Below are 14513 nucleotides of genomic sequence, written 5' to 3' on the forward strand. Positions count from 1 at the left end.
TCATGAGTAAGAGAGACCATGGTCATCATATGAACACACATGGTAAAGTGAATTCCACTAGGATACCACAAAGCAATTGACCTAATTCTATAGCCAGTGTAAGCCAGCAATGATGGTAAAAAAAGTATTATGCAGGAAAATGAAGTCCTAACCCTACTATTTTTTTTAAGTTATATTCTCACATAAGTAATCACATGAATTTTCTGACACTATTGAATGACCCACAGATCAGGCTTGGTATGAAATGACATCAGACCAAACCTGCCTTGTAAGAGATACAGTCTCCTTTGATTGTTCTGGTCTCCTTTTAAATCGCTGGCACTTCCTTGCCTTCAAAGAGAGAGCTGCTCTCCTTCTCTCACCTGGATTCCCAGCCAGATCTGATACCTAGACACACATCCTGCTACAGTGCTGTACTTACAAGTCAACCCTGAAAGGCAGCAAGGGGGGATACTACAGACCACCTTGAAATAGGCAGTTTTTGCAGATGTAAATGGAGAAGCCTAAAGCTATGCACAGACAGAACATTATCAATCTTCCTTCAAGCGTGTCAGAAATTACAAAAGAACATAAGAATATTTCTTAGGTGTTTTCCTGTTGGTTGGGGTGGTTTGTTTTTTTCCCCAATTAATAAGAGACATTAGAGGTTGAGAAATAGTGAATACGACCTACATACCCACTGAAGAGATTATCATTGTACTGTCATTAACAGAGTTACTGTTAATCATTGCAATGTGGGAAAGCAGTGAAGGAAAACCCCCTTTTGCATCCTCACCCAGTATTCTGCTCAAAAACAGAACTGCTGACCTGATTGCAATCCTACCTGGAAACCTCAGTTCTAGGTCAGGCACCCATCAGCCAAGTGCCTTTCAAATAGAAGGCTGAGAACAGTTTACTCAGTCTAATACATAAAATCCATGTGATGGAATCCACTCTGATGTTAATAACCTCTGTGAAGAATGTGCAACTCCTATTGCTCTGGACAGATAAACTCCCAAAAAAAACAGCTGAAAGTCAATGTCAGACCAAAACTACAGCCACCAGAACAGCTCAGTGTGGTGAGACCTGCCTCCTTGTGCTTTTACGTGGTTATGGGGCTGCTGGTCATTGCCATAATGACAGAGCCTTAATTATTTCATCACCCATGTGTGCAGCAGAAACATCAGGCTGACATCTGTTTGTTCTAATGAAGTGATAAACAGGTGACTGCTGTAACAAGATGGCTTATGACCATGACTGCTGTGACAATGAGTGGAAACTGCAGAGCTCAATGCCATATGGCATTTGTCACCAGGCAAGAGAATGGAACAGAAAGGTGAGCTTCTCCCACTGCTATCAAAGCTTCTTCTGCCTCAAGACACGAAAACCAAAGCCTGTGACATCCTGGGCAAAACCTAAAGCACTTTCTTACTGTTTTCAAAACCTGTATACAATCTTTCATTATGTTGCCTTTACTTGGCCATAATTTGATCTCATCACTTCCTTGCAGCAAAACTAGGCCAGAGTCCAAGTCCAGCCTGGACAGTTTCCCAGTTTGTGAATTAGGGATGTGGCTGGAAAGAGATAGACTGCAGAAATAGCTGAACCAGAACTATCACTTCCTAGGGAGGGGTTGCAAGTGGCTGCCAAGTCCCTGTTCAAGAGGTGAGCATCACTTCCCTCTCTCTGCAGCTTTGATTGAGCATAGCATGGGCAGCAGTGTGTTTTGTGTTTGTGTGTGCTCTGAGCACAGTGACAGGGGCCAACAATTCAGGAGCTTCCAGTTGCAAACACTCCCTCCACTGTGGCTTGTAACTGGGTCCCCAAGCTGTCACAAGGGACCCAGTTCCCCACACTTGGCTTCACTGCTGTGTATTTGCACATCCAGCTTCATATGCACGGCTTTTGGACCAAACAGGAACTTCCTTGGTTTTATACATCTCTATTAAAGCAGATAATGAGTGGACTGTCTAGTTTTTGCTATCTTTGTTCTAGGTGGTTAAATAGCACTTGAATCCTGCTTTTGATGTCAAAATACTAACTCCAAGAACCTTGAATTAATGGCACTTCTCACTTTCCTATAAACTGGATTGGCAGAATCTATCACTGGAGAGGGAAACTTAAGGCACAGATATGTTTCTGTTACCATATATGTTAACATATAGTCACTTGAAAATTGGCCAATAGCTATTCCTATTTATTTCCATATGCTGACAGGTGGAACTATCACTAGGAGTGGTTATTCAGTAGATGATTATGATGCTAAGTGCTTATGCCATATCCTGCCTTCCTAAAAACCTCACAGAATTGCTGAATTGTGAAGTAACTTTTGGAAATCACCAAAAATCCAACTCCCCTCCTCCAAGCAGAATCAGCTGCAGCAGATTGGTCAGGTCTGGTTTTAAATAATCCTAAAGTTGGAGACCACAGCCTGTTTGGGCAACCTGCTCAACTGCTTGACCATCTTCACTTAAAAGGTGCTTGTTTCATGTTTAAATGGAATAATTTGAATTTTGGTTTTTTCCCCACTGCCTCCTGACTTCTGAATTTTCTTTTAGACAGTCCATTCCTAGCTTAATTAAAGCACCTGAGTTGCATTTACAGGATGCAGGGTAATGGCCTGTGGACTTTAGCAGAAACTAAGAGGGTTTAACCCTTGTTTAAGGCTTTGAAGGCCTTCAGTTTAGGTAATCCTAAGTTTCTTAGATGGTGGTAGGGATTATAGGGGAGACGGGAAGGAGTATGACAGACATGGTGGTAAAGATAGCAATTGTGTTGTTGGCTGGTTTGTTTGTGTGTCATTGTTTCATGTGGCTTGTAGTGTAGAGAGGTGACTATTAGCAGGGCACTGGGAGCTGTGCACTACAACCCTGCAGAAAACACATTATCCCTTGAGAAACATGCATCTCCCCTCCCAGGACACTGCTTCAGGGCTGTCAGGACCTGCACCTCACAGCTCTGAAGGGCTGGGGACATTGCTGGTGACAGTCAGCCCTGAGTGCACAGATCAGCCATGCTTTCCCCAGCCCTTCCCTCTGCTCAGCGGCTGTGTACAAGTGCCTTCTTCTGCAAAGGACAAAGCCCTTGACTCCGTGGCAGTATAACAGGACTTGAACTTCCCAGATTCTCAGGATCTGAAGATTCTGCCCATAGATGGGTACTAAAATTGTACACCAGAATTCACAAACGTTAGTGTTACGTACAGTTTTCTTTCATGCCAGAAACTCATCTAAATTCCACTAAGAACTTTCATAGGCAAGGACCCAGCTGTAGGAAGAGCTTGAACATTGTTTTGTAACTTAAAGTGCATCAGCAGATCAGTTTTTCATCAAAAAAATCTCCAGCTTGCTTATGGAACTTCTACCAGATTTCCTTCAGTGATGCTGTTATAGTCCCTGAAACATATTCCAGCATTTTTGTCATATGATCAACCCTGCATAATTTTCTTGATAGCAGCTGTGTGTGCTTTCTTCATACTTCCCCCCCACCCAGTGCATTAATACTTTTTTTTAATCTTTCCAGGGATTGTGAAAAATGTCTTTTGTTTCTTCCTTTCCTTATACTCTCTCCCAAATTAACACCAGCTTGTGCTTTTGCCTAATGGAAAACATCCAAGATGCACCTTTTAAAGCTAAGAAGCAATTCTGAAACTTTTTTTTTCAAGTCTAGAAAAATAAATATATCTGCTTCTGTTATGAGAGACTTGAGCTTAGTTTATGCTCTGCCACGAGTCTCCACCTTAAACTCAACTGGATTCACCTACCCTATTCTTGTCCAGTTACTCTGGAGAGGTATTGGGGGCATAAAATACCTGAAAAAAACATCTATTGGGTGAATTTTTGTCATAAGACAAGCGTTTTCCTATTACAGCTTTTTTGCAAATAGATACTAGAAGACTGCAATAAAATAGATTCCTTTGAGTTTATGTTGTTGAGAGTTCAAATGGAAGCCAACATTATGTAGATATCAATTTCAGTGATGCTCATAGGGGGAAAAATCAGGGAATAGCAGCAGTGGAAATGAGCACATCACCTGTAGAGTTATGTTCAGTAAGAGTCTGTCTCATAGAGGTCACACAGCTGGTGACTGAGATAAAGCAGAAAGAATATCACAAACAGTGTGTTTTGCATGAAAGAGTCACCAGATTGCAATATGGGCTATTTCTGCAGTTCTTGTACATGATGAGTTCTCCAAATGACGCTGCAGTTTATTAACCAGAGAAAAAGGAGAAAAGTGGGGAAAAAAAATGTTAATTTGTGACCCAAATTCCTCACACTTTTTAAATCTCTTTCCTCTTGAACAGAGTATCTGAAAGCAATATCCTGGCATGAGTTTAATCAAATTTAAAGTAACTCAGGGTAATCTTCTGGGGCCTGTTATGTCTGTGAAAAGTTATTTCTTTCCTTAAGCCACGCTTCCCTTCTGGAAGTCTGTTAGTCATGAAATAAGCAAGCAGTACTGTCTGAGGCAGTAAATACAGCAGGCACCCCCCATCCCATCTCTCCTTACTGCTTCCCAAAACAATACATCAAATTTCTCTAATGAAACAGCTACTTCTTCTTCCTCTCTGACATAAAGGGGAATGAATAAGAGAATGAACAAGAGCAGTGGCAACCATCATAATGGACAGGCATTACAAGGCTTTGGCAGTCACATTCAAATGCTGGAACCAGAAGTTAAGCCTTTAATATGATTTGAGGAGACCAATTCAAACCCACAGTGAAATATCTAGTATCTTTATGCTCTTTTCTGTCTTAAAGCAGGCACTATCACCTGCAGGAACTTGTTTTTCTTTGCTTTTCTTTCCAGAAAAGAAAGCTGGGTTCCACTAAACCTCTTCAGCAATGAAGTGAGTGAGTGTCCCACTGGGCACCAACTGCATTCATGTTAAGCCTCTCCATGTTCCAAATCTCAATAAAATATTGAGAAACATACATTGAGACAAACACCAAATGCAGCTGGTTCTCAGTTTTCAAATTTAAGTAGCAATTTGTATCCTGGGTCTAAGGCTGCATTCCCATAGTGCTATCTAATTTCACCTTTGATTTTTGTGCCATTTCTGAAGGATGCCCCTCAAAACCCAAGAGCAGCATAATTAAGAGGCATGAAACAGAATCTGACTGGCTTCTACCAAGTTAGCTTAGACGACTCTTCTCTTCATGTTGCATGTTAAATCCAAGTGTAAGAAACAGACAAAGCAGGTGTGGGTCCACAACAACCCTGAGGACAACATAACCCCCCCCCCAAAAAAAAAAAAATCAAACACACCCTTGTTGTTTTAACTTGGACTAGTCATAGCTCCAGGCTTAGAGCCATTATTTCATGCAGAGGGCTCCTCACTGCTTTCCATGAGAGATCCCCAGACAAGATATTATAAAACTCAGTGTGTTGGAGACTGGGGAAGGTTGTTTCCAATTCCTTCTCTCAAGCTGCTCTCAGTGCAATGGAACTTTCTGCACACATAGCTTTTCCTCCTCTGAATTTTCCTTTATTCTTTCAGCTCTGATTTCTGGGATTTCTGTCCAGTTATTTTCACCCCAGGCAAGATATTATTACAGCTTCTGCTTCCCTCTCCTATCCCCTTGCATGCTGTCAAGAACATTGCTGAAAGAGTGATTGCCAATCCATTTGCCTGCCTGCCAATTAGCAGAATACTATGTCAGAGGCAAGGGAGTAAATACCAATAAACCATATGACAACTATCCAGCCCATCTGACCCTCTGACAGTTTTCAGTACTTTCTACTTTATTAGAATGAGGTATTAATAGAACAGACGTGTTTCACAAGACACAGCCATGGAGTACTTTGAATCACAGAACTAATTCTCTAGCCAGAAATGAAGATTCTTTAGCACAGCTGTTTATGCCAAACACTGTTAAATCATGTTGTTTTGAGGACTTTTTTCTTGCATTCCAGCAATAAAATAATCACACAGGTGAATGGATATCCTCCTTGCTCTATCATTCTAATATTTGATTACAAACACTTGATAAAGGGACCAGCTCATGTTGTTTGCACAACATCCCAAGGTCCCAGGTCTAGATCAGAATAACCAGGTCCTCCTGTAAAACACAGTAGTTTAGCAGACACTTTATGTTAACAGATGCCTTGGATATGAATAGAAGGAACAGGTCTCTCCTCCAAAAAGCTGGCAATAGAAGACCTCAGCTCCATATTGTGCATGGTGCCAGGGAAATTTTGCTTGCCTAGAAACACAGTTATTTGAAGGCAACACAACATGGGTACAGAGGGCAACTGCACACTTCTCAGCAAGGTGCTGGAGCATAAACAGACTACAACTTGGAAGCAGCAAGCAATCAAGACATATGGTCTCGTGAAAATACATCTATCTCGTGCCATGTATATTTTTAATACAAGGAAACAATCTGACTTTGTTAAGACTCAACCAACTTAAAACTATTCATATTAATATGTACAGGTTGGTAGTTTTGAAACTGTCCACTTGTACACTGCAATTCTTTTGCAAGCAAATGACCTTATGGTGCATCCATTTCTTTTTCACTAAAAAAACATTTCAACAATTATTTCCAGCTTGTACATATTTGAGTGTCCACCCTTAAAATATAAAAAGCTGAATTACTGGAGAAGGGCCAACTACAGCTCTAAAGTGCAACTGAGAGTGAAGCAAGACAGATATCCACGGCCCAAACACTCTCACTCGAGCCAGGGCTGTATAACAGAAGAGTCTCTTTGCAGCAGTAAACCCAGGCAAGGTTTAACATGTGCTGGCATGAGGAAATAATGACAAAGCCTAATGTGAGCAAGGCACACTGCTAAAGGGTGTTCAGTTTTCAGCAAGTGACTGTTTTCTGACAAAATTGAACTGCAGCAAGTAGCTAAGTCGGGATGCCTTGCTATCACTTAGCCAGATATTTTAGAAGAAAAAAGAAAAGTTCTTTCTCTCCCCATTCTCCTGAGAGGCACATGCAGCTTCTCCCATTAATGGCTCCATTCAAGAGGATGCTAATATTGACTCACTGCTAAAACACCAAAGTTGACCTGCAGAAACCCTGTGTCTGTCCCCCCAAGTCCCTCCATTAAAGATCTTTACATCTTTCTCCTAAGAACTTGTCTTGTGCTGTTCTTCAGCAATTGTGCCAAGAGCTTTCTCCCTTACATATCTTCAAAGACATACTTTGAAACAATACATTCTGTAGCCCTACAGCCCCAGCAAGCAGAGCTCTGCAGAGCCTAGCACCTCAGTGGAGCATTTCTTTATGCCCACACAGCTATTTTTTTTCAAATGAAAATCTACTGTAAGTAGTAATTCACTAACAAGGTACACAATCACCATTTCCCCACAATTAATAGAGGAAAAACAGGTGGTCAACAGACTTCCCTAATAAAATGGACAGAAACCTGCACTCAATACTAATAAACAGAAGTAACTTACACTTGTGAAAAAGTTTCAAAACAATTCTCCCTGGAAGAATGGTATATGTTGCAAAATTTCCATTTCGTCCCTGCATACATGTTAAATGGATTAAAACAAGACACTCTTGGTAAACCATGACTGCCTCACTGTGGATTAAAACAACACTTGCTTCCAGTTTTTTGCTAGGACTACCAAAATATTAGCTTTTTCTTCATCTCTAGGGGGAAAAAAACCAACAAAACAAAAAAAGATATTTTGTTCAGATGAATAGCCCAAAGAATTTCTGAAGATACTGTCACAGCATTTGGTTGGTTGACAAACAGCTTGCATTAGGTGAAGCAAAATATTCACCTGATCATGGCTGAAGTCACAGCCATGTATATCACATGAGAAATGCATATGAATTTATTCTCAGGTTTTTTTCAAAACTCTCAGTAGCCTTGCAAAAGTCCTGTTTCAACACTGAATACTGGGTGTTAAATAACATTTACTCTAAAAACCTGCCTAGCAACTTTATTGCTGTACCCAAATTCCCATTCCCTTTCTCTCAATACTCTCATGAATTTATCTTCCTTGGAAGCACAGGTTGGCTGAGCTCCAGCTTTGAACTTCCTGGAGGAATTGCTTAAACAAGTACAAACTCACATCTGACCAGTTGGACAGCAAGAAACCAGATTTTATTTTCTGCATTCCTGGTCTCAGAGCATGACACTTGCACATCTTGGGATCTATTACCATGTGTAGGTCCTTTGAACCTGGTTCCATCAAAAGCAATTAAACTGCAGTTGCTATTCTATATATTTCCAATTCTTTTACTGCAGCCTCTGCAACATCCCAGGTTGCTTACAGCAAAATCAGAGACATAATCTCATACAGAAGACAGTAATATCTTGTGACATGCTTTGAGTTGTATACATACACTTTGAATTGTATGCTGAACTTGTCAGTGTAGCTGGGAGTTGTTTAGTTACTTTATGACTTCTCACCAAATCCAGAAGAATCAGTTGCAGAGCAGCCTGAATTATGCAGGCTATTGTACTGGCTACACCCCACTGCCAGGGCATCACCTGCCATTCAGCCACACCTCCATTCTGAGAAAACATCATTACCCACACAAGCAAACAAAAGCTAATTAATTCATCAGTTAATTCCTGCCCCATCCGTTTACTGACTGCAGCTTCCGTCCTCTCCGTCTGGCCCTCTTGAACAACTATTTACCTGAAGTCTAAAAGAGTAATCAGTAACTTTTCAGTTAAATTGTTGTACAACTTCCAAATGCTCATAGAGAAGAAAGTACTAGATAAACGATGAAAAAGTGTTATACATCCATCCCCATGCCCTTAACAGGGCACTGAAGAGCCCAGGGAAGGTCACAAGCAGAACCTCCAGCGTGATGCAGGAAGCAGGGCAGAGCGAAGCTGGAAACATTTAATGAGTGCTTAAACTGAAGAGATTTGTCCAGAAGAAATTTCTCTCCCTGAGATCCTTTCCTAATGTCTGTTGATTATTTTTAATATTATGGAAGGACTCAAAGAGTAGCTTACATTGTCCTCATATGGGACAACTCTGAATTTTAAACAGTCCCAACATAAAGTGATAAATATCTCAGGAGCTGCAGTAGCTCCTCAAACTCATGGGCAAGTGGGTGATCAGCATTTTCTTCAAGCTGTATAAGACAATTAAAGTTTTAATGGGAAAGGTTAAATATCAAGGTGCAATCTTTGTGAAGAAGAAAGAAGGAGGTACCCTTGCCTAAGTAACACTCTTGCGAAAAAAAAACACAAACAAAAAACACAAACAACAACGAAATCAAAGTTTTAGCTCTGTGATCTTTGACTTTCCTGTTTACTTGGATTTTGGTGAAGTATGTGCCCTTTTGCTAACATTTCAAACTACACATTCTCTGCGCTTGTCACGTCCTTGACTTCCTTTCACACAGCACAGTTCCCTTGTCCCCTACCCAGCAGAACCAAGACAGCCCAGTTTCAGACAGACCCCCACGCCCTTACACCCTCCCATCACACCAGGTGCATCAGCCTCTGGCCAAGGACACCTGCTCCAGATCTCTTTTCCAGTGACAAAGTTCCTCAAGGCTCAGTTTCTCCCACACCTTTGGACGTCTCTGACCTCCTGCTCACAGGCAACAAACTGAGCAACAGGTTCAAAGGCTTTTGGGATAATACTGACAGGCAGCCAGTAAAGTCCCACCAGTGCTATTTCCTTAGCAAGCAAGAATGAACATTTGGGAAAGGCTGTGCTGGAAGGCCAGAACCTCAGGGCTTGATGGAGAAGAGAAGGGAGCAGTATGTTTGAGGGATGTTTTTTGTTCTTTGATCTTGCTGCTAAAAACATATGTTTCTCACAGTAAGTGATTTACTGATTTTGAAAACTCATCTTTTTCCAAGTTTTATACCCTCTCTGTCATATGAGAAACAAATTCATGAGCTGCACTGACAACAGAAAGCAATAAAGTTTTTGAAAGCTAAGGTGCTCCGTTCCTAACACATGCTTTTCCCGCATACGCAAAGCATCCGTGGCTGAAACAATTCCTTGAGGAAACTCAGGGGAGGAAACTCAAACATTATGAGTCAAAGCTGCAGAAGAAGAGGCTATTATTCACAAAAATATCTTCCTGTCCCTTAAAGAAAACATGCAGGACAAGAACAATACATGAACACAAACAAGTCTCACTTCAGAAACATTTTACCTTGATGTGCCTTGCTCTGGTCTGTGTCACTCTTCCCCCAGCTCTGAAGAGCCTGGCCAGGGAATTATGACAAAAGGATTGCTGAATAAATTGGTTTTGTTTCAAAAGCCCAGCCTGGTTTTCCAGGAAAAAGGGTTTAGTTGTCCATTTCCATGAACAACTCTCCTCCAGAACAGAGTTTAAGAGCTCCCCCTCAGTAGTACAGGAAACCTGTACTGAGAGGGAGCATTAGAAGGACGTGGGGGACAAAGCAGGGAAAAGAAAAAGCCACAGTAATCATTACATGGAGAAGAGGAAATTTCTTTGTTGATTAAAAAAAACACATACCCTTAACAGCTTGTCTAGCAGAGAGAGAACAACATACAAATTTGTCTGTGGCAGACTTGATTTTGCCTGGCTGCCTGCAGAGGCTGGAAACATCAGTTCCTCAGGCAGGCTGCCACCCACACACTCCCCTAGAGCAAGATCAGCCAGGCTGACCAGGCTGCATCAGCATGGGGCACATCCCACACCCTGAACTATCATCACGTCTTTGCTTTGGCAGGGTGCTTGTGCTGAACTTCAGCTGCCCCACCTCAGACCACACAGCCCAGGGGCACCTGGGGCTCCGTGTGTGAGGCTGATCCAGTGCCCCAGCACTACAGCCCATCCACCCAGCCCAGGGGAGCCCTGCACAGCCCTTCGCAGGCAGATGTCAGTGTGTCTTGGCAACCTGGCTCCCTAGAAGGTGTCAGGAGTTTATCCCCCATGTGCTTTTCTCCTGCCAGAAGGTCAATGTGACAGTCTGCTGTCAAGGTCTCACACAGCACTGGTCCATGTTCCAACCCCTTCCTAGCCAAAAACCAGTGCTAAGGGTTGAGGGTTTGTTCCCAAGAAGCTTTAAGAGCTGGCAACAGCTAATGCCCAGAAAGCTGGAGAAACATCCTGGGAATGACAGCAGATCCCCCTGCAGTGGAAGCATGACTCAGAGAGCACTGCTGGCTGTGACAGCACCTGCTTTGGCTTCAGGGGAAACATCACAAAAAGGAAGGAACAATATTGACACAGGTTTTGCAAGTGCATTCATTGCCCCACCACCAAATGCTGCTAGTACCCTTTAGCTCAAATAATCTCTCCTTTATCCTAGGTCACAAATTTCTACCTATGGCAGGTTTTTACAGTAAAGCAGCTATCCCTTCTCCAAATAGTAAATAAAAGCAACAACAAAGACAACATTAGATTAGATAATCAGATTCCAGACTCCCCAAAAGATTTACTCCTCTGTCAAGGTGCTCCTTTGGAAAACCTGAGCCAGGTCCAAGAGAAGCAGCTTTTAAACTAACCATGTACTGATCCAACACAAAGCTCTAAGTTACTAGCAAAGTATTTTAATGAGTGTGTTTGATCTTACTTAGCTGGTTAGCTGTCTGTGCTTTATAAAACAGTGAGCTTAGCTTCAGAATATACTTTTATACAGTGTTGGCACTGAGTGCAAGCTGGTGTATTTCCCTCTACCAAAACAGATGAAACATACTTAGACATGCAGTGAACAAAGAACATATTCATTCAAGGGCATTTAAGGGCCAAATGCTGTATGGAGTCCTTGCTAACAGCAGAGCATAGGTCCCCTTACTTCTGTATCACTCACAAACATCATTAGCAGGGTCAGTAAGAACCCTCATACACTCTCAGAGACACATAAGATAGAAAACTGTACTGTAACATGGACATTGTAACTGCAATGATTCATCTCTGCCTCCTGGCTTCATGTCTCAGTGTAATGTCCCTCCAGGAGAGTGTATTTGCTGTTTGCAAGGGGTATTCTTAGCTCTAAGCCAAAAACCCAGCCAGAGTAGTGCAAAGACCCAAGTTCACTGAAGGTAGCTCTCTTCTCATCCATCACACTGCCCTCACCATGCCTATAGGCTTATTTTTTTTATTTTTAATTATGATTTTTCCTTATATAAAATTTCTAGGATGCCTGTTTCCAAACTAGAAAAGCCTCTTGGTAGCACTGAAGAGCCCCAGAGGGAGAGCCCTTGCTTGCTGGTCAAAGGACTGATTCACAGTCTCCTCTCCCATGGCTTTTTGCATTCCAGGCAGGCCAACAGATACAAAAAAAGAAAGGACATATTTTAAGTGTACTTGATTTACAGTAAATTACCCAAAGTGGAAAAGTTTGGGCTCATTAATGGACTTATTCAGAGATCTGAGAACAAATCTCAACAGTTAACCACGGCAAGAGTTGCCCATACTTGGGGGCATTTATGAATCCATAGTGGGTAGCCAGCAAAATGCCATCATCTGTCTTTGGCTCAGCTCTTCTCTTCAAAACTCCGATCAAAAGAGATTTTAAATGGTCAAAAACATCAACCACAGATGCCATTAAAGCAAAGGTAGAAAGGAGACTTTCAGCAAGGTGATCCTGGCAGTGCTGCCTCAGGGGCAAAGCAGGTGCACAAGTAAGGGATGGATTTATTGAATTTGATCATATGTAGGACAGCACCAAAAAAAGTGACTGAAACACAGGCAAATTGGAAGTTACTGTTCTTGCAGCTTTCAAATATGCACTTCTAAACAAAATTTTGTTCTCCTTGTTAAGTTACCCAAAACTTACACAGCAATCTACAAATCAGGAGTATTTCAGTTGCTAAAATGCAATTTATTAGAAATAGAGAAAAGGAGCAACTGACAGCCAAAACGTGAAAGGCAGCTCTAGAAATTTCAGTTCTGCTTTGTTGAATGTAAATGTAATGTTGGTTTCTTTCGCAGCAGCATTCATTCACAGGGCCCGTTTGAGGTTCCCACTACAAAGTTACACCCTCAGAGAAGGGAAACCCAGTGTGCTTTAGTAATTAGTACATAACATGCTTGCCTAGCAATTAATTTACAGCTGGGAGCTGTTCCAAACCACACATCCCGCTGCAGTCGCACCTGCTGGTAGGGAGAGGGAAGTCTGTCCACAAGAGGGAGATCACAGACCAGCAGTGAAGCATTTTCCTCTCCTACAGCTCCAGCTAAGAGGCTGCCGCAGCTCGCAGAGGTGTTCCTCCATCCCTCCCTCCCTCCCTCCCAGGGAGCCTGGAAAGCATCCTAGGGGATAGGGGAGGGCAGAACGAGGCTAAGGGGAGGGAAAGAAACATTTTGGAGAGTAATAAAGTACTTGCTTGCATTGAAATTCTGAAAGGAATCTGAGCAGGCAAATTAAAAAATGGGCTCAAAACAACTGGAGCTTTGTTGGATTCCTATTTTCCTTGTTTTTAGTATTTAGTCTGATAAAAAGATTTTTATTAGGGAGGCTAAAAGGAGATGTTCAAGCTCACAGCAGCCCAAAGAGCAGGCCTGGTGCTTCAGCAGGTTGTCAGTCAAGAGTGTTTTATACTATCCAAAATATACCAAAGTATTTCTATTTTTTTCCTTATTGAAGTAGCCCTGATGTGCTGGAACTGAGGTCTGAGAACAGAAACTACCAGCTCTTCATAGGCAGGACCTGCTTGATGTTGCTCTAGAAATAAGAGTGGCATTTTGGTGTCCCTTGTGGACCCTGACACCCCCTGGCAGGCAGCAGAACTGTGGCTCCTGTGCCTCAGGGAGCACATGGACCACACCCAGAGCACAGAGCCAAGGAGGGACAGTGCTGGGGCTGCATCCTGACCACCCACTTGGGTGGCAGTGCAAGGATGGGCTTCCTGCAGGGCTCCTTTCTGGGGCCTAAGCACAGAGCTGTCTTAATGTTAATTTTTCTAACTCTAAATACTTACTGAGTGCCAACAGTGGAACCCTACAGAAGTTCATCATGAGATTGAGGAGAAAGCAAATTGTTTCTAAACATTTCAAGGTGCTAGAGCCTACAGAAGCAAGTCTCTGCACAAGGTCCATTCTCCAAATCCTGATTTTCTGGAGAATTTTTATCCAGAGCACCTCCTTGCAGCAATCCACCAGCAAGCAGCATGGATGAGGCTGCAAGCAGAGCCAACAGAGTGAGCCTGGCAGCACACACACATCTATGCTTATAGGGACCATCTCACTTGCACCAGTACACCAGAACCCATTCCAGAGGGACAGAACAAAAGCTAAAGCAGAGACAAATGTGTCTGTCAGAGCCTTTGAATTTTTCTTAAAAGACAAACAAACAAACAAATATAGTATAGGAAAAAACACTGCACGCAAGTAAGAGATTCAAGTTTCAGGATGAAAATGGACAGTTCACTGATAAATTTCAATCCTTAATTTGATTGGGACCACCACAATCACATGACACAGAGGTGGAATAAAACTGAGGGTAAGTAACATCCATTTGATACCAAGTCTGTCAAAGCAAAACAGATCACACTGGCAACCTTTGAACATGGACTTTGTGAATGCCATCAGCCAAGCTTCACTACTGCATGTTCATATAAGGAAAAAGAGAAAACCAAGTTGTGGGCTGAACCTACCTGCTGAAATCCAGCT

Source organism: Melospiza georgiana, chromosome 3 (assembly GCF_028018845.1).
Source record: "Melospiza georgiana isolate bMelGeo1 chromosome 3, bMelGeo1.pri, whole genome shotgun sequence".
Taxonomy (NCBI): domain Eukaryota; kingdom Metazoa; phylum Chordata; class Aves; order Passeriformes; family Passerellidae; genus Melospiza; species Melospiza georgiana.